The sequence below is a fragment of the Hoplias malabaricus genome, chromosome 2, assembly GCF_029633855.1.
Source record: "Hoplias malabaricus isolate fHopMal1 chromosome 2, fHopMal1.hap1, whole genome shotgun sequence".
In the NCBI taxonomy this organism is placed as follows: Eukaryota; Metazoa; Chordata; class Actinopteri; order Characiformes; family Erythrinidae; genus Hoplias; species Hoplias malabaricus.
This window is the reverse complement of record NC_089801.1, coordinates 59,241,672-59,261,667: the sequence shown is the minus strand read 5'-3', so window position 1 is coordinate 59,261,667 and position 19,996 is coordinate 59,241,672. Positions and strand designations below refer to the sequence as shown.

Sequence of the window (19,996 nt, the reverse complement as noted above, 5' to 3'; positions counted from 1 at the left end):
TCCTACTGGACACCCTGCTTTCTATTTGGTGTAAAAGCCAAAATATTACAACTCACTAACTGCAATATAAACTATAAAGTAAGGGACATTCTTAGAAGCAGTCGGAGCTGAAGACAGAGCAGATGATTAGCTCATGATAATAACATTATAGACAAAGTTATAATTGTACTGCTGTTCACAGCTGACTCTCCCTTATAAAAGGTATGTATTCCCCCAGCATGGGCTGTGTATCAGTGGAACTGTGTTCTCAGTATGTATTTGCTTGGAGCTGAGTTTCAGCACAGGAACTCACTAATGTTTATGAGACTGAATGAGTAAATAAACTTGAGTTAGGCTGCTATCCAGACACTGGAGTTAGTTCAGACTGTGGCTGGTGATATGTTTATAGCTCAGACACCTGTATATCTTTCTGCAAAAACCCTAAAGTCTCTTGGGGAACTGAATCCAACCCTATGCCAAAATTTATGATCAAGTCATGACAGTGAGGTTTTTACTCATAACATGAAAAAGAATTTAATATTTTGTGCATTGTTGATTTTAATCGGCCCCCATGAAGCAACTTGTTTTCAGTGAAGGAGAAAGCAGACTGGCGAGAAATAGAAGACAATACAATGGATAGCAGAGTTAACTGTAGCAACAATTTAGTGTCTGCAGACACTACAATTTAGCCTTGGGGAGATGTCCTAGCACTTCACCTATTAATAAGCATTTTTTAAACACTCATAGGACCCTGCTCAAATGGAGTGTTTACATAAACTTTAAGAACAACAGGTAATATGCCAATATAAAATAAAAAATAAAACTCGTCTAAATGATTCAAAGCCACTGTTTACTTTTGAGTGAAGGTCATTGTGACCAGTTTTACTGCAGCTTTGCACCAACATATTTCACCCCTCTTACTTATAAACCTGTGGTGTTAAAAAAGGAAGTGCGTAATAGGTAGAGTCAGTAACTGGTGTGGTCACATTTCATTTAAATACACGGCTAAAGACAGGGGCAGGGACTGAGACATGCATTAACACAGAGCCATAGAGAGTGAGAAAAATGTGAGTGTAGTAAAAACAGTGTGCATATATGAAACAGGGTCGGGGAGTAAGTGTGAGGAGCTCTGAGATCTGGGTGAAGTACAATAGAGCTGGCGTGGATCTGTGAAATCTGAAATCAGAATGAAGACCCTCCTCATCTTCAGCCTCTACCTGATCTACATTCCTCATTTTTTAGCAGCTGTTGGACAAAACTGGACAGTGAATGGATTTTCAGGAGGAGGAGTCCTCATCAAGTGCAGATATGACAAACGATACACATCTTACATTAAGATTTTCTGTAAAGGTACAGGGTTCAGCCCCTGTGTTGGTGGAATCTCGACAGAAGATAGGGATGTGTGGGTGAATTCGGGTAGATTCTCACTCTTTGATGACACCATTGCAGAAGTTATCCAGGTGATCATCAGAAATATCTCTAAAGAGGATTCTGGAAGTTATCGATGTCTGGCGGATTTAAAACCAGGTCACCGGATTTTAGCTCAGGTGTCACTGCTTGTAGAAGAAGGTAGGTATCTTCTGGTATCTGAAACAGCTTAAAGGTCTAGTCAGTGCTTGTGGATAAGGAGAACACAGATTACTTGGAGAAATGCAATGTACAGATGCCATTGGGATTGTTGATGATGTAGCATGTAAAGTTCACATGGAACTGGTGGCACCGAGCATGCATTAACAGTGCCAGTGGGGCTAGGTACAGCCTTAGTCACCAGGGAGCCAGTTGTTTACAGTTGATACTTAGCCCTCCTGTTATGTTGCGGGTCAAATTGAACCGTTTTAAAGTTTGAAGATCTAGGAAAAGTATTTTTCCAGTATGAAACTTCTTCTGCTTGCCTTAATTAGTGTAATCAACATATAATATAAAAATGGTTCATCTCACATATTTGCAACCACCCCCTGCATGTTTATATCACATCGATACTATTCAGGTCAATTTGACCCAGCAGTCAAAGGTAAAGAGGTAAAAGGGTGTCACAGTATTTCTTTGTTTGCAACTGTGAGACATTCTTTAGCCAAATCACACACACACACACACACACACACACACACGCACTCACGTACACACACACACACAGATACACAGGTGCAGATGTTATGACTTTTGACATGAACTATTCATGTTCTTGCGTGAAAACTCCACACACATTCAGTGGACACTCAACAGGAGAGGGGCAAAACATAAAAGATTCTCTGCATGGGAGTCCTACCAACATTACACTGTGTCAGACAGACCTTTACAAAATGAGCAGCCGAAGAAAAAGGCTGACAGTCCAGGAGGCTCTGGAAGTCATCACTGATGTGAAATAGAGGAGGATGTATCTGAAGACGAAGACTATCTTGAGCTAAATTCTGATTCTGATATTGGGGTGGCACAGTGGTGCAGCAGGTAGTGTCTCAGTCACACAGCTCCAGGAACTCCCTGGAGGTTGTGGGTTCGAGGCCTGCTCCGTGTGACTGTCTGTGAAGAGTGTGGTGTGTTCTCCCTGTGTCTGCATGGGTTTCCTCCGTGTGACTGTCTGCGAGGAGTGTGGTGCGTTCTCCCTGTGTCTGCGTGGATTTCCTCCATGTGACTGTCTGCGAGGAGTGTGGTGGGTTTCCTCCCATGGTCCAAAAACACATGTTGGTAGGTGGATTGGTGACTCAAGTGTCCATAGGTGTGAATATGTGAGTGTGTGTGTGTCGCCCTGTGAAGTAATGGCGCTTCCTCCAGGGTGTGTTGCCACCTTGCGCCCAATGATTCAGAGTAGGCAACGCTTACGCTGAATTGGATAAAGGTTACAGACAATGAATGAATGACAAATGCTCCAGGGTCTCTGGTTTTCTCCCACAGTCCAAAAACATGGAGGTTAAGTGAATTGGCTTATCTCATAACTGTTCTGGTGTGTGAGAAAAAGTGTGTATATGAAAGAATGTCTGTATGTGTGAGCCAGTGTGTATGTGCCCAGATATGGATCAGCGCTCTGTCCTGGGTGAAACCCTAGTGCCCGATGCAGTCCTCCAGGTGGACGGTTGTTCCTGGTTGAGAGTACGTTGCACGTTTAGCTGCCGCTTCTCGCCAGTGTGTGTGTGGATTGAATGTTGAGTGTTGATTGTAAAGCGTCTTTGGGTTTCTAGAAAAACATTATTTAAGTGTAATGTTAAATAAAACACATTTAGATGCATATTTGGGGCTCCTCATCCTGGCTGGGGTCTATAAGTCAAAGGAAGAATCGACAGCCAGTCTTTAAAAAGTAATAAAATGGTGAAAAACTAAAAAAGTTGTATTTTTTATGTAAAACGAGTGAATTATCCTAATTGAACCATTTAGTAATTAAATATTCACACTGCTTGTTAGGATTTTTTTGGTTTCAGACATCTTTTGGATAATTAAACATGCACCGGGTCAAATTGACCTGCGAACATCATTGCTGTTCCTGAAAAACGAACATAACAGGAGGATTAAGGGTAAGGTAGGACTGTAAAACTGGCTTGGATGGGGGGTGGGTCTGGGAGGCCAGACTACACAGTTGAGTCTTCTGGAAGTGTCATGGGCTTAATTCAGAGAAACACTGATGAGGGGAGGTTCCTATCTGATGACCCCTGTGAAGAGCTAGTGATGCAGTGGGTGATTTGGTTTCTCATGTCATAGGCTCAATGATTGGATCATAAGCGGCCACAGAAATCTTAGGGTGATGCTGTAGGATTGGAACAAAATTTATTTTGTGGCTGCAAGAAGGAAGAGGGTGGGGTGGGTCCTATGTGAAACTCTAATGTATTGGCATAGGATATTTTACATCTTATCCTGTGTATGATTATAATGTGCTCTAATAGTAAACAATTATTAGTTTTTGTTCTTAACACATAGAATATCAATAATAATAATAAAAAAACAATAATAAATCTTTCTGAACAAAAACAGACTTTATTATATTCCCTTGATTGTTCATGAACAACAGATCCAGATTATGGACAGAGCATCGATGTTATTGGCCATGAGGGAGGAGGTGTGAACATCAGCTGTAAATATCCTGAACCCATCAGTCATTTAACAAAGATTCTCTTCAGGACAGTAGTCAGTGGTTTTGATGTTTATAAAACATCTGTAAATGAAAATGACAAAAGGATAAATGAGGGAAAATACTCATTGCATGATGACAGAGTAAGGCAGACCTTCACTGTGAGGATCTACAATGTGACTGAGGAAGACTCTGGGGAATACTGGTGTGGAGCTGAATCAGACTGGAGCTTCAAACACATCAACCTCACAGTGACTGGTGAGTAGAGAGCTGCAGTTCTCCTGTTCCGTCTTGTGTGTGTTAAAGGAATGGAATACTCTGGAAGAAATAGATTTTTTTTCGATTCCTGAGCTGAGTGTAATTCACCTTTATAGTACTATTGTCAAATTAAGTCTCACACACAGCTCTCTCCCTCTCTCTCTCTCTCACACATACAGACAGCTTCTGAGCTGAGGGTTGTTCACATCTGTCACAACTGGCTCTGCAGGGCCTCTACTGATTCTCTCTCATATAATATTAAAATATAATACTACATTAATTTGTAGTCCTTTACTTTTATTTTTGTTCCAAACAGATGTTCCTTTACAATCAGAACCTAGAAGCTGGACAACTGTCCCTGAGACAACTCTATTAACACCATCACCAGGTGAGTCTAAACATTAACTGAACATCCACAGAAAGTTCTCCGACTTTGACACACAATCCAGGAGAAAAAACCCTCTCTGTGTAACCATGGCGATGGCAGCCTCCTTCTGCCAAATATCAAAGAGGGCTTCCCAAAATTTGTCCCTAAACTGGATGCACCCTTCACAGCAGTGACTTCACAGTGTCACTCTGCAGTGGATTGTTATTCAGGAGGGAACAGTTTGTGAAGGGTCACAAGGTTTAAGGCTTTCAGCAGAGTGGGGTGGGGTCAAGACCAAACGTGTCTGAGAGAGTGAGAGAGAGAGAGAGAGAGAGAGAGAGAGAGAGAGAGAGAGAGAGAGAGAGAAGACGAGAGTCATATACCCATTTCACACATGCACGATAAGCCAGAAATGTTGTGTGTGAAAATCATGAAATCAGACACCAGCACATGTGAGAACAGAGCAGGAAGGAGGAGTTTCTCCTACACATGGTGCACAGCAGCCGCAGCTTGCCTAAAGCATGTGTTCTGTTTCCTGCAGTGAGTTTCTCTAGAATTTCACTGGAATTCATTTATTAAAGAGGCAATAGAGTGGACAAAACCTCAGGAAAGGGAAGGGACTGTATGACAGGAGTAGAGCCAAGATCAGGCCGAACCAAATGGACAGAGGTTTGGATGAGTAAGAACATTGAAGCCGAAAACAAGCCACCTGTTGAGACCAAGAGACAGCTGCAGTTCTAGACCACAGATTCCGACTAGGACCTCAAGAGCATGCAGTAGTGTTCAATCTGTGGTTTAACTTGTGTGTTTGTGTTTGAAGGTCATACAGCTCTGGTTGTGTACTCCTCTCTTGGTGCTAGTTTATTCCTGTTCGCTGTTGCCCTGATTATAGCAGTCTACTTCAAAATAAAACCCAAAGGTAAAACAGCTAAATGTAAATGTATTATCAGTTTGTATTTTACAATTTAATGCATTGTTCATTGTATCTGTGTTAATCACCGCTCCAGACACAAAGACAAACTTCTCCAGAGTGGTGAGTGTACAATAACATCACCTAAATTCCTGCTCATTTGATTAATTCCTACTGTTTCATCTGGTCATTTGTGAATAAGACCAACTTTCTTTTAAAATCTAATATTTCTCCTTGTTTCAGACTAATGAGAATAATCCAAATTATACAACTATGACCTCTCTTCAATCAAGAGAAACCACCACCCAATCAGATTCAGTCTACCAGGACTTAAACCCCAAAACCAATCAATCAGATTCCATCTACCAGATTCTAAACCCCAAAACCAACCAGTGAGATTCAGTCTACCAGATTCTTAAATCCAATCCTACAGCCACCATAACTCATCTTTGTACATCTACGCTTACTCAGTCTCACTTGCTCCCCACCACTACACCGACCGTGCTTTAAAACCCAGACCACTTTTATTCCACTCATTGGACGAATGGTTGATGTCACAGGAAGTGCAGCTCACCAGTGGAGGTTCCACCATTCATCGCTCTGTTGCCATCTTCTGTTTCACCACCCTGCCTCTACATTTCCACCACCTCATAGGACCAGACCATTATTTTAGAAACATTACAGTGAACTACAACTCATCTATATATCTTAACATTTTAATGTAATGTAAATATTTCTATCATTCATTATCTGTAACTGCTTATCCAGTTCAGGGTTGCAGTGCTTCTGGAGTCTACATGGAATCACTGTGAGGATCACACCCTGGAGGGGGCCAGGGCATGAGTCACATATTCACACATTTACATCTATGGACACTTTTGAGGTGTATCAATACACCTGCCTACCAATGTGTGTTTTTGGACTGTGGGAGGAAACTGGAACACCTGGAGGAAACCAACATGGACACAGGGAGAACACACCAAACTCCTCACAGACAATCACCTTGAGCGAGACTTGAACCCACAACTTTCAGGTCCCTGTGGCTGTGTGACTGTGACACTACCTGTTGCATCACTGTGCCACCCCTAATTATTTTATGCATTCTGATATTTCCAGATGATATTATAGAAAATTATTATTTTTTAAATAGCCTACTGAATATGATTTTATTTTACGTGTATTTTATATTGATATGATGCCAGTGTTCTCAGATGTGTCATGCCCTATTGTAGCATTTTTGTATTAATTCAGATTAAATACATTATATAACTCATTGACTGCATAATTACGACTGTGTTTTAATGAACACAATTATAGCTTTAAGGCATGTTTATGAATTTTTAAGGTATGAAGTTATCCTCATGTATGTGTTGTGATTATAACTTTATTCATTTTTGTATATTACTAAATAATATGTCAAATGAAACATGTATTGTTATGTTATTAATTGCTATGTTCACATTTAATGTAAATCCGTCTCAGAAGACTAAATATGCTACAGCAGCAAATAGAGACAAACTCCAGGTAAATACTCTTCATTTCAGTAGTGTCCAGAAACTTGTGTTTATTCTGTATGAATTATTGATGGTAATAAACTCCACTGAGCAGTTTTTGATGTAAGTGAAGGAAGTGTTTGGTTATTGGGTTGGCTAAATGGATTTTTTGGTCATACATTGATTTTTATTACTTTGTTACTCAGGTCCTGCTGTAGATGGCAGTAGAGTTCTTCTGAAACAGACCAGTACAGCGTCAACACCATGAGAGTGTGTGTAAATAATTGTGCAATTATGAATCTGCATCCAATTATTAACAGAGATATAAATGCAGTAATGAAAAGATAATGAAACAGTTGAACAGTGTTCTGTAAAGTAGAGTCTAACACTAATGTTTTACATACTGTAACCAGCCATGGGCAGCTCATTAACGGATAATAACTGGGCTGGACACTGCTCTGACACTCGTCACCACCACTGTTTTTATCTTAATCTACTTCTGAGAAATGTCGAAAGAGAAGTTTACAGCTTGCAAGGAGGAAGAGAGCATGACCTCTGATATATATTAAGGCAGCATCCTCATATATATATTACAGCTCCCCACCCTGTACATAGGGCACTAAATATGCCTTAAAAACACAGTACAGAACACATGTCTAAACCTGTGCTGTTTGGGACTCAGCTGTGTGTGCACTATTTGGTGTTAAAGCCAAAATATTACTACTTACTAAGTGCACTATAAATCAGGGGTTGTTTGATAAACAGACACAGCCGATGACAGTGCAAATGATTTTATCTGTTTATTAAAAAAAAAAAAAAAACTGTTATAGACAGTAGTCATTGTCCTGTTCACAGTCAACACTTCCTTATACACAACTAATTTCTAAATTACAGACTTAACATACATTAAAGTGTATTTAGGCCTGGAGAGGTATATAGTCCCCCAGCATGGAACTCTGGAGCGGTGGAACTGTGTTCTCTGCATGAGTTGGAGGGGTGTTTGTTATTAACAACTAATCATCCAGTATGAGGACTGGAGCTCACTTATATTTATGTGACTGAATGCCATCGTATCCTCACAGAGATGTCCCAACACCTGTGTCACTCTGAAATGATAAACACTGGTGTACTTTACTTTCGTTGATGGGTAAGTAAAACCTAAATAATATAAATTGAAGTAAATGCATTTTTACAAAATAAGAACTACCTCTATTCTATACCCTTGGAAAAATTAATTCTCTGCATTTAACCCATCTTTGGTAGTGAACACACAAACAAACAGTTTAGGGCACTTTATTCATTCATTCATTATCTGTAACCGCTTATCCAGTTCAGGGTCGCGGTGGGTCCAGAGCCTACCTGGAATCATTGGGCGCAAGGCGGGGAAATACACCCTGGAGGGGGCGCCAGTCCTTCACAGGGCAACACAGACACACACACACACACACACACGGACACACACACACACACACACACGGACACTTTTGAGTCGCCAATCCACCTACCAACATGTGTTCTGGGACTGTGGGGGGAAACCGGAGCACCCGGAGGAAACCCACGCGGACACGGGGAGAACACACAAACTCCTCACAGACAGTCACCCGGAGTGGGAATCGAACCCACAACCTCCAGGTCCCTGAAGCTGTGTTACTGCGACACTACCTGCTGCGCCCTAGGGCACTTTAGCTGTGGATAAATTATTTTCCTGCCGGTCCTGGGAACTGAATCTGCAACACTCCAGTCTCAAGCCCACTTCCCTAAACTTAAGGCCAATGCTTCCCCCAGACTTGCGATGCTGTACAGGTGCTAGTGGTTTGTTTAGCAGAAACTGGATGATATTCATAAACTTATGTTTATCTATCACATGGCTGTTCCTTTTCTCCAGGACCCTGAGTTCAGTAAAGGAGAAATTTTCTCTCTCTTACTCGTACTGAAGTGGCTCTCAGCATTTCACTGCAAGGGAAACATTGAGTAGAGGAGAGACATTTGAAAAAAAAAAAGGAAAAAGTGACCACGGAAAGGACCCAGGCTTCAGGTGCAGACTGAAGAGTAACAGATGAGCCGATGGAGAACATGGTTAGCTTCAGCCATTAGCCCTGGTGACAGCTTGTTGCTGAGGATGGGATTCACTTCCTTCTCTGCCTGCAGCTGGGTCTGGTGTTTATTGGTCTGTGGGAGTGTCTGCATCTGGCACCAAAGGAAGAAGAGTAAGACACACTGCCAATGCTGCACTTCTGACAGTTTTTTTTTTTTTTTCAGACAAAATGAACTCTGGCTCCATTCAAGATCCTTAGAAACTTGGTTCTCTTCAGTGAAGTGTCCCCAGCTCATTTGCTCCTTTCATGTTTGATCAGCAAAAGGCTTAAAGAGCCAAACTGTGGATCCCTATGTCATTTAAGTCCAACCCACATAAGTGTTCTGTGGCCCTGAGTCTGATTAGCTAACCATTTGTGAACACAGGCTCAGAAATCTGTGCCAAACCATGTTCATGTGGAAAAGCCACTGAAACAGTTATCCTCTGTGCTGAAAACAATTCAACCCTGCAGTGGAAGAGAGGCCATGGGTTTATCAATGGTTTATACTGGGGTCACATGACCACTCCTCGAGTAGAACTGACTATTATCTCAGAAAACACACACAGCATTTTCCTGATTTGGCTAACTGATGATTTTTTTTTTCAAATTAGGAAGTGGATAATGGGTCACTGACATATGACACAGTCTAGCTCCAATGTGATCCGTTAGTCTATGTGCTCTTTCTGGGAATCCTTTAATTTGACAAGCCCACAGATGTTGTCTCAGTTCATGGTAAAGAACTTAATATTCTTTGGTTCCAGCTGGGAACTTGTTTTGATGGAAATGGGCAGCACTGTTCAAAATGAGTGTGTAAACTGGAAAAAAGAATCCATTCCATGTTGGTGAATAGAGCTCCCACAGTGGTTCCCTGGGCCTAGGGGAGCTTCACTTATGTGTCCATGTTTAATACTAATAAACAAGACTGGCATTAGATATGGGCTGGGGTGAGCTCAGCCCACCAAAGCGTGCATATTGCCCACCCAAACAAAAGTTAAGAATGTTTCAGTCAAAGGCAAAATAGCACAGGACATATCAGTATCATTTCTAATAACTTTTGATTGGGTGGGCCTCCAAAGTTGCTCACTGCCCACTGGAAAGATTGGGGGCCATTTTACAACAGGCTTTAAGTCCTGCCCAGATGACCAGCTTCAATGGCAGAGAATGGTGTGCCAGTGTGATTGCACAGGAATATAAATACATTCCAGGATCCTGGAGTTGTGGTTTCAAGCCCCATTACAGGTGACTCTCTGTGAGGAGTTTGGTGTATTCTTCCCATGTCTGTGTGGGTTTCCCCCTGGGTGAAAAACATATATCGGTTGGTGGAGTGGCGACCCAAAAGTGTCCATAGATGTAAATGAATATGTGAGTGTGTTTCGCCCTGTGAAGGACTGGCACTCCCTCCAGGGTGTGTTTCCGCTTGCGCCCAGTGATTCTGGATAGGCTCCCAGAATCCGGACCCACCGCGACCCTGAACTGGATAAGCGGTTACAGACAATGAATGAATGGATTAATGAATGACTGTTTATTGGACAATGCATTCTGTTAAGCATGACTTATATTTATGATGATGATGATGACTGGCAGAAGACTTAATATGGAGGAGTGGGACAGCGTAACCAACTGTCAGTCACAGAAATACAATGACCATGCCTGATGATATAAGGTATGATCAGATTTGCCTGAATGCACCCTTACAGACTCTGATGTGCACCAAAACATCAGACTGAGATCACTGGAGCAGGAGGGTCTCTGTCCATTTCTTAAGAAATTCTGGTACTGCTCTCTTCGAGTGTGTATGTAACACAAACTAAAGGCAAACAAAGCAAACACAAGATCCAATGTCCCAGGATTTCAAAATTATTGAACCACGAGGGCATGAAATCAGTGCATTTAAAACAAGCAATGTGCAGAGGAGAAATTCCTAATGTCTTGTCTCTGTAGTGGAGCTGCTCTGATTCGTCCAGTAGAGGAAATTCTGGTGCTGTTTTCAGTTATTTTTTAATCTATTTTACTCTCTCTCACTGTATTTCCAGTTTGTAAAGCTACCTCCAGGTAAACATGCACAACCAGCTGATAACTGGTTTGCAAAATAAAAGTTATATGTGCCTTACATGTCACTTTTTTACTTACTTTGTTTCAATTGCAAAATGTCAGTGTGAACTCAAACCAAACCAGGACTAAAATGTAAACATGCATAATTTTCATCTTTGGTCCTGACCAACAAGTCTGAACAATCATAACCTAAATCAAAGGTTATGAAGCAAATAAATGTAATTTTAGAATGCTTGATACAGTAAAATTGATGAGCTATGTTTAATATTAGTGGAGCTTATGCGATACAAGCTGTGAATTAGCTACTACTGTAGAAATTATGATTTTTTTTTTTTCATCTCAAGTACAATTTACAAATAAAACAATAATTTTGAAAGAAAACAATGCATATGTAAAAAAGTCCCTAATGAATTGCTGTTGCAGGAGGAGGGGAATCCATGTTCAACATTACTAAAAAAAATTCAACCCTACTCGTTCACTTATTTTTAAAGTTTCTCATTTAAACTCACACAACACTGGCATCCTAAAAGTGCATCAAAAGAGCTTTAATCATGTCCCTTGGGCTATTTGTGTCTGGAGCCCTGCCCTGTGTGTGCCACTCATTGGAGTCACAGCACTCATTATAATGCACAGATCTGATTGAATGAGTAGCCTCATGTGTGATATGCAGAAATGCATGTGATTAGTCTGAGTTTCCTGGAAGTGATAAACCTGAACCTTAATGACCAGAAGAGTCACACCACTTCAAACAAACACACACTTTAATTCAAAATTAAACAGCTCCTAATAGTTTATCAGTTACAGCTCCAGGTCCGGATAGGACAGCATCTGGCTCCAGACTCGGACCGTGGGCCGCCTGTTCTTGACGCCGGCTTTAGGACAATGGTCATTTGAGAACATTGTTACTGCAGCTTTTCACAAAAAAACATTTCACAAGTCTTTTAGAAAGAGACTTTCTCAGAGTTTTTAAAAAAGGAAGTGGGTACTGGGCATGACAACAGTTTTTATTGAAAGCACATTTAAGATGCAGATAAAGACAGGCAGACAGTGTGACATGAATTGACAAAGAACCAGAGAGAATGAGTTAGTCAAGGAGTGAGACAAAGGGTGAGAAATTTAAACTGTTACACAGAGCCTAAGTCAAACAGCATATGAGACAGAGGGAGAAAGAGGGAGTGAGTGTGAGGAGTTCTGAGATCTGTGTGAAGTGCAGTAGAGCCGGTGTGGATCTGTGAGGTCTGAACTCAGAATGAAGATCCTCCTCATCTTCAGCCTCTACCTGATCTCAGGTAAGAAACACACTTCTAAATCTTCAGCTCTATCAGCAGTGTCACATCCAGCCTTTTTCACATGGACATTCCTCCTCTTTTAGCAGCTGCTGGACAAACCATCAATGTGACAGGATTTTCAGGAGGAGGAGTCCTCATCAAGTGCAGATATGAGACAAAATTTAGATCAAACCCAAAGTCTATCTGTAAACGTTCTGGGGATAATTTAAATGGTGAAGAAGGTAAATGCACTTGCCTCAATTCAGGAAGATTCTCACTGTTTGAAGACACCAATGCTGCAGTTTTCTGGGCGATCATCAGAAACCTCACTGAAGAAGATTCTGGAGTATATCGGTGTGTAGATGATTTAACAGAGTGTCGTAGCTTTAGTGAACCCATGAAATTAAAAGTTTGGGAAGGTGAGTGTCTCCCTTCATTATCCATTTTATTATTGGAAGCATCCATTAGAGTGAAATACACATGAATCTCATAAACAAGAAGTGAGCAGGAGTTAAAAGAGTTACATGTAAAGTCCCTCGCTCAGAGTTAACAGTAAATATCACTGCCATAGACTTTATAATAATTCTGATGTAATAATTAGTTAAATATGAATAATAAAAATATTTTACTTTAAATGATTGACAGATGCAGAATATGGACAGAGCGTTAATGTGTTTGGCCATGAAGGAGGAGCAGTAAACATCACCTGCAAATACCCAGAATTCTTTAGTATTTTTTCCTCCAAGTTTCTCTATAGAGTGAGCCGTGGTGGTAAGGTTTATAAAATACATGTTGATGATAATGAAACTTGGATAAATGAGGGAAAATACTCACAGCATGGTGACCACGTAAACAATACCTTCACTGTGAGGATCTACAATCTGACTGAGGATGACTCTGGGGAATACTGGTGTAGGGCTGAATTAGACAGGATCTACGTATTAGATGAGCATTATCTCACACACATCAACCTCACAGTGACTGGTGAGTAGAGATCTACACTGTAGTTCTTCAGTTCTGTCTGGTTTCATGTTTGGTTTGTTAGTCTGATTTTAAACGTGACCTGTTTTTTAAACCCAAAGCAATTTAGAGCAGGTCATAAATTCTATTAAAGTTTGTTCAAACTGATGTTTTTTTACAATCAGGACCCAAAAACTGGACAATACTTCCTCTGACAACTGCCTTAACTCATTCAGCAGGTGAGTCTAAACACTTACAGAACATCAGCCCCATATGTTCTATTACTTTGGTATTGTTGGTACAGCCTATTAACTCCACCACTTTTCTTCTCGCTCCTTCGGGTTGGGGGGGAATGGCTGCTGTCTGTCATGACATAATCATGGCAGGCCATTTTACAGGAACCAATACCTAAACACCATAGCATTAACTAGCACAGATAGTGTTCCTTTAAAATGACAGAAACTGAGTGTAGTGTAGTTTAAGTGATTTTATGAACCAGGAACATTCAGAAATCACCCATTCACACACATGTCTGAGTGCTAAAGTGAAAATGCTAAAGTGAATGGACACTGAAAGACCATCACAAAGTAGTTTATTGTACTATAAGTAATTTAACATATGGCAACCCTTACGACAAAAATTCAAAGGAATTATACTTATGTCATGCTCTTTAATATATTTACAAAATAATTCACAGTTTTTTATCTCTGGCCACACAAGTATTTATTAAACAAAAATTGTTTTTGTGTGTGAGTGTGTGTGTGTGTGTGTGTGTGTGTGAGAGAGAGAGAGAGAGAGAGAGAGAGAAAGATTGAGTGAGAAACAGAAACTGTGTTCTCTCATGTGTTTTTGTGTCTCTGCTGCTGCCCCAAGTATAGTGTTGTCATGTCACATCACATGACTAACTGCTAAATGGAGGCAAATGCTGCTTTTCCACTACATGGAACCTGCATGACTCTACTTGACTTGGCTCGGCTCTTTTGCTTTTCCATTGCCCAAATCTGGAACAAGGTACTTTTTCTTTCCCTGCTCGTGCCGGGTTCCAACCGAGTCAAGTAGGTACTAAATGGTGACATGTAAACTCTGCAGAGCCCTGATTGGCCAAAGAGACCTGTCAATCACCATGAAATGCAGAGCTCCAGCACAAATTTGCCGCTTGTAAAATCTCAGTTACAGAAGCTTTCACATGTGTTTTTATCCAACTCACAATGGCAGCTCATATCTTTACCTCAAGGGGTTTTGAAGAGATTTAAATGCCCCTTGGGCTGATGGCAGATGAAAATTTCCAGTGAAAGCCGAACCTGCAGTAAAACTGATCTATGAGAACTGGGGCGTGGAGCAATGTTCAGTCCAAAAAAAAAAAAAACAAATGACACGCATATACATGATGAATAAACAGCGCCTAACATTATCAGCACAGTTGATATGGTTTTCAAAGCCCACGATTCCCGTTAGTAACTGGATTTTTTTGTGAAATCACTGGTTCCATTTCACAGAGGAGCGCAACCAGTAGAAAAGCAACAAAATTTAAGCGAGCTGAACCAAGTCAAGCTGAGCTGTGTAGAGTTGGACCCAGGCAGTGGAAAAGCACCAAAACAGAGTTTACTTGTTTGAGAGACATTTCTCACATCAACAGTCAAACAACCAAAAGAATACAAGTTTAACTTCCAGGTTTTTTTTTTTTTTTTTAAACATCTTTTAAAAACCTCACTGGTGTTGCTCTTTAACATTGGTGCCTTATTAATGTCTGGCATCTACCCCCATCGCCTTCGTTCCTTCTCTCTCTCTCCCTTGTTCCAAATTCTCATATTTCACTCTCTATTCCTCATTCTCTCTCGCTCTCTCCCTTTGCTGCCGTAATTATCTTGCTATCTCCCCGTTCTTCATTCTCTCTCCCATTCCTCTCTCTCTCTCTCTCTCTCTCTCTCTTCATTCCTCATAACCTCTGATCTGTGTCTCTCACACACACACACTTAACATGGGCACTCAAGTTAGCGACTTGAGTTCACACTTAAGTCGCACACAAAGAGATGTCAGACTTGACTTGTAACTCATCCATAATGACCCCCGGCTTGATTTGGACTTGAAAAATAACACGTGAACAATAATCAATGCCCTACATCATCAACCGGGCACTTGAAAGGGCTCTCTCTCTTCTTTATGTAGTTGTTTTGGGACACAGCCCTTTTCTTTGGCAGGTCAACATCCTTGAGTGTGATATCCATTATCTCCATCCATTATCTGTAACCGCTTATCCAATTTAGGGTCGCGGGGGGTCCAGAGCCCACCTGGAATCATCGGGCGCAAGGCGGGAATACACCCTGGAGGGGACAGTCCTTCACAGGGCAACACAGACACACACACATTCACTCACACACTCACACCTACGGACACTTTCAAGCCGCCAATCCACCTGCAGTTTTTGGACTGTGGGAGGAAACCGGAGCACCCGGAGGAAACCCACGCGGACACGGGGAGAACACACCAACTCCTCACAGACAGTCACCCGGAGTGGGAATCGAACCCACAACCTCCAGGACCCTGGAGCTGTGTGACTGAGATGATACCTGCTGCGCCACCGTGCCGCCAGAGTGTGATATCATTTTGAGCAAAGTATAAACATATATAGCGAGAGGATATTAAAGAAGACTGGCAATGTGAAACTATGCTGGGAAACAAATTAAAGACATTGACAGCATCAAATTTTAAAAAGGTGTCTAGGATGTAGTTAATCTTAAAGAAGTAAATTTTATTAAAACAAAACTATACAAGTAAAAGCTTATCTACACCACTGTGTGTCAGTCACAGCTAATAGCAACAAATTCTGTGCATCCAAGTGTAGCATATGTTGGGTTTTTAATCATACGCCGAGAAATATAAATATATTTCTATATCTATATTTATAGTTTGTGTTTATAGCGTTGACCTTATTCAAACTCCTATAATCTCTGATATTTGACTTAATGATATTAATTAAAGTTTATAATTCGCTTAAGCAATTAAAACGTTAATAATTAGTTTGAGAATGAATAATAATCATGCTAAGTGAGTTCTTCAGGATTTTCAGAAATTCTAATGAACAAACTGCACACACTGTGATTTCAAATAATGAAAGTTTTATTAACAAAGAGAAGGATATTTACTTAACATAGCGTGATCTTGAAATCTCATGGCATCAAAGCAGGGGAAGCCGATTCGACTGTAGCGATACGCTAGGCACTCTGGCTTGTGACTAAAGTGTTGCTAACTGAGGTTTAAATAATACAAAATTTATCAAGAAACTTGATTCAATTTTCAGCTCTGGATATGCATAAGTTTAGCTTACTTTTCGTCGATTATTTCCACTCATTGAGTACAAAGGCTCTCTGAGGTCCTGGGAGTGATGGCGTCTTGTTTGGTTTCGCTCCCGCGGAAGTTTCCAGGCTGAGTCAGCGTGGAGGTCTTTCTTCGTAGGTTGAGTCGCCTCGGCGTACTTGGAGCGTGATGACGCCGGCGGCAGGATCCTCTGGCTCAGGGTCTTGAGTAGGAGGGTCCAACCATATGGACGTTTGAACGAAAGTTTCGCTGGTTACTGCAGATCCAGAACTGAAAATCGATTCAATAAACTTACTTATTCTACGACTTTCTTATATCTCGGCGGTGTTTTCTTACTCTGGCCACGAATAAGTCCACCGGCTTTGATCAGTCATGAGATTAAACTTAGATTGGGCTATAAAACATAAACACGATTAAAAGAAAAGAAAATATTCAAATCACTTGATGCATTATTAAGGCTTTATACTCTTAGCTAATTTAAGACGTCTCTTGTGAGCTTTTGATAAAGTTAAGTTAAGATAAGTTTCTTCTTTGTTCGTTTGTCGGCGTGGAGAAGAAAGCGTCTCGCTTTGGAGAGGTTTTGGAGTTTGGAGCGATGTTCTCTGCTGATCTCTTTGTTGTTTCGAAGCTTCTCGGATTTCCTTGAACTGTTGTTGTCCTCCGTTCTTTTCCAACTCGCTTCTCTTCATTTTTCGCTCTCCGTCTTCCTCTTGAACTTCTCGAATTGTTTGAACTCCTTCTCCTTTTTCTGTTTGATTTGAACTGAACTGTGTGCCGAGCTGAACTGTTTTTCAAAGCCAGCGCGGTCACGCCCTCATGGGAGGCGTCCTTTTCCGATTGGATGCGAGCTCGGGCTCACGTGACTCTCGCGAGTGAGAGAGATAGAGGAGGGGGAGTTTGAATCAGCGGTTCACTGAAACGGAATATAAATTTCGCGTATTGAAATTCCTTATACATTTTAGTAACATATAACAATGAGTATACTGGATTATTAATATGAAACATTTACATAAGATTTCATCTTGGGTACGTTGTGTTTACGTCCCATTTACAATAATATGTTAGAAGTATTATTCTGGTGTTTAATTCACTTTTCTAATCAGAAACAGAACTTCTTTTCATGGTTGACAACAGCAATATACATCATTTCATTAGAAGGTGGGCATTCATCTGAGGACATAGAAGGTGACATTGATACATTTGTTTATACACATTTAATCAGAATTTGATTTCATTTCCGTAATTTGTTCAGGCGACCCCGAGCGAGGCGTAGTTTCGCCAGTGTCCATTTGGGGTCGCTGTTGGTCCATGCCGTTGGTCCGGTGCGGATGGTTAACGAGAGGTCACGTCGAGTTCAATCAGTTTGGCCATCTGGGATGTCTGTTTAGTGGGCTAGAGATTAGGACTGAGACACTTAGGAGCCATTGTCATATACGACTTATGGCCCCCCACTCTTGTTTGATGTCCTCTTGGTCTAAGAGCATCATAAAGTGGATTTGTTATCTTTATGTTTCTGAAGAGAGAAGGGGTGTTGGGGGCCATGTGTCATTTGAAAGTGTCCTTGATGTTAGATTAGGTGTGTGCATGTGTGTGGGGGCTGCAGGGTCTTTGCACCCTGCGGTTTGTGCCTTGGTCGCAGATGAAAGGTCTTCTTCAGAATGGAAAGTTTTAATTCAAAACTTTTCATTTCTTCATTTCTTCATTTTGATTTTTTTTTATCCTTTATCTATATTCGGTCCATACTCCACTACACAAGCCTGGAGTAAAATGAATGATATTGGACGGATAAAATCAGCCACTGGTGGATCTGTATCAACACAGAACCTGGGTGGTATTTGTGTGAGTAAATGACCGATAGCTGCTTGATTTAATATGTTGCATGTTAGTTTTTTGTCCAAATTGTTCAATTTCATGTTATAAACATAATTTCAGATAATGAAACCCACAGGAACTGCCAGAGCAGTTGCAGGTGGACACTGTACGATGTGACGGCCATAACTCTGCAACTGGCTACTCTGGTTGATAACCAGGGCGATGTGCAGGTCAGGGCTACTTAAAGCGAGACATGAGAAGACAGGTCCACTGGATGAGGAACAGGACTGACAGAAAAACAGAAACGTTAAGGGACAAATTGACAGGAGCAGGGACAACGCAGGTGAAACCAGATGGACAGAGGTCTGAATGAGGTGGAGACTGGGATACAGAAATGAACAACAAAATGAGTGTTCAATCTTTGATTCTTTGACACTTGTGTGTTTGTGTTTGAAGGTGCTTCGGCTCTGGTCATGTACTCCTCTCTTGGTGTTGGTTTATTCCTGTTCACTGTTGCTCTGATTACAACAGTGTACTTCAAAATAAAACGCAAAGGTAAAACAGCTGAATGTAAATGTATTATCAGTTTGTCTTTTACAAATGAATCCATCATTAATTGTTTCCTTGTGTTCATAAATAGCTCCGGAAATAATAAAACATTCCAAAGAGGTGAGTGCAAATTAACATCACCTATCACCTGCTCATGGGCTACATTCCATCTCTTCATTTGTGAGATATATCAAACTTTCAGTTCAAATCTAACATTCATCTTTATTTCAGACTAAAGACAATAATCCAAATGTTCCAACTTCGATCGGCCTTCAATCAAGAAAAAAAACTAAGCAATCAAATTCAGTCTACCAGAGTCTAGATCCTAACACCAACCAATCAGATTCAATCTACCAGAGTCTAGATCCCAACACCAACCAATCAGATTCTATCTATCACTGTCTAGGTCCCAACACCAACCAATCAGATTCCATCTATGGGAACATATAGGCTGTGTCTGAAACAGAAAGCAGCAATTTCAATGCCTTCCTGTCTCACAGGTCAGTGTTTAGGAGGCAGTATTGTGACATTAAAGTGTTTGTGACGGAGTTGCATTAGACAGGATTTCAACACATTGCCAGGGCACCTACAATCAGATTCCGTCTACCTGAGTCTAAGCGATACCAGAAATAAGGATTTTAAAAGTATGCAGAACAACAGTTTGTAATGGTAGAACTACAAATGGCTCCAGACACATATGGTGATCCTTTTCGAAAATTATTTTTCAGAGTGTGATATAGATATGCTTTTATGCTAAAATTATGCTAGTTAGTTAATTATGCTATTAATTTGATTGCTTTGTCGTCCTATGTTGTGATCTATTAAGGAGTTTTAGTAGTTCATATATGTGGGTTAATACACAATATAATTCTATTTAGAAAATGTTAATGTTTTTTAATAAATG

General features: G+C 40.8%; 2 long non-coding RNA genes across 2 annotated transcripts; both read left to right on the top strand.

Annotated features, from left to right (window-relative positions):
* The first annotated feature begins 4,023 nt into the window (after positions 1-4,023).
* LOC136675166 (uncharacterized) lies at positions 4,024-5,577 on the top strand. Its single transcript, XR_010796139.1, has 3 exons — positions 4,024-4,291; positions 4,608-4,679; positions 5,479-5,577. It is a non-coding gene; the product is annotated as an uncharacterized lncRNA (long non-coding RNA).
* A 13,438-nt stretch (positions 5,578-19,015) lies between these two features.
* LOC136674727 (uncharacterized) lies at positions 19,016-19,851 on the top strand. Its single transcript, XR_010796090.1, has 3 exons — positions 19,016-19,098; positions 19,184-19,212; positions 19,324-19,851. It is a non-coding gene; the product is annotated as an uncharacterized lncRNA (long non-coding RNA).
* The last annotated feature ends 145 nt before the right edge of the window (positions 19,852-19,996 follow it).